Genomic DNA, 1,786 nt, shown 5'->3' on the forward strand with positions numbered 1-1,786 from the left:
ATACAGATGAATAAAAACAAATATATATATAAGTATGATATACATAGGTAATAAAATCAGTAAATAAGTCATTTTACTTGTTTTTTTATTATTATCATTAAATGTTTTTCAGTATTAGCATCAGAACAACACACGAAGTCAGGCATTACATCCAACACCTGACTTCATTAAGCACAAACACGGGGCAACGTCCTTTTTAAAAATCACTGACAACTTTTTGTTTTGAAATTCAGAATAAGGAACAAAACTGAAAACACAATATCAGAATAACCAGCGACTTTAAGACAAAAAAAAAGGTAGAAAAAAATGATATCACAATGAAATGGAATAAACAGCAAGAATAGAAGAATTATCAATCTCTGTCTATCTGTCTATTTATCTAATAATCTCTCTCTCTCTCTCTATCTATCTCTCTCTTTCTATCTATCTATCTATCTATCTATCTATCTATCTATCTATCTATCTATCTATCTATCTATCTATCTATCTATCTATCTTTATCAATCTATCTATCTCTTTCTCTCTCTTCCTTTTGCTCCTCATGCTTTCCCTATCTATCTGTCCATCTATCTAATAATCTAACTATCAATCTAATCAATCTCTCTATCAATCTTATTCTCTCTCTTCCTTTTGCTCCCCATGCACTCCCTCTCCTTCTACTCTTTCACTTCAATAAAAGCATCACAAATTCATATAAAAATAAACTTAACTTCTACATCTACAAGAAACCTCACATTTCATTCCGCGGAAAAAAAAAAAAAAAAATCTAGGAAACAATGTTAATAGATTAAACTTTCGAGTAATTTTTCTAGAAGATTTTGTAGAGATTATTGCGTTGTTGAATTTATATGTATATAAAGATAGTGGCCGAAAAAAATCCCTCAAGACTGCTGTACAAAGCAATTTGGGGTTTATGCAAACTTAATAGTGTGTGTGTGTGTGTGGTTGTGTGTGTGTGTGTGTGTGTGTGTGTGTGTGTGTGTGTGTGTGTGTGTGTGACGTCATTAGACACATAAATTACATAAACTGACCATCGTGTAAAACAACCATGTACACATAAACTTAGAAACACTAACATTTCAAAACACTGCAAAACTAACAGAGTTCTAACGAAACGAAAAAAAAAAACATTATGTAAAAGACAAACGCCATCTTTCGTTTGTTTGTTTGAGAGTTTTACCTTAACTTTAGCAAAAGATTTTCAGACTTATCATATAATTAATTATGTATATTTCATATAAGTCTCCGATGTGTCTAGAAACGAATGATTATAGGATTACCATTATCATTATTACTGTTACTGTTTTTGTTACTGTTTGCAGTTGTTGTTATTATTAGTATCATTGTTGTTGTTGTTATTATTACTATTAGTTTTATTCTTAATTGTTAATATTATTATTATTATTATTATTATTATTATTATTATCAATAATATTATTATTATTATTATTGTTGTTGTTGTTGTTGTTGTTGTTGTTATTATTATTATTATCATTATTACTACTACTACTATTATTATTATTATTATTATTATTATTATTATTATTATTATTATTATTATTATTATTATTATTATCATTATTGTTATTATTATTATTATTATTATCATTATTATTACTGTTATTATTAATATCAGAATTATTATCATTATCATTATAATTATTATTATGGTTATCGTTATTGTTATGATTATTAGAATTATTATAATCATTATCATTATTATTATTATTATTACTAATATTATCATTATCATTTTTATCACCATCATCATCATTGTTATTATTGT

This window comes from Penaeus chinensis, chromosome 29 (assembly GCF_019202785.1).
Source record: "Penaeus chinensis breed Huanghai No. 1 chromosome 29, ASM1920278v2, whole genome shotgun sequence".
Taxonomy (NCBI): domain Eukaryota; kingdom Metazoa; phylum Arthropoda; class Malacostraca; order Decapoda; family Penaeidae; genus Penaeus; species Penaeus chinensis.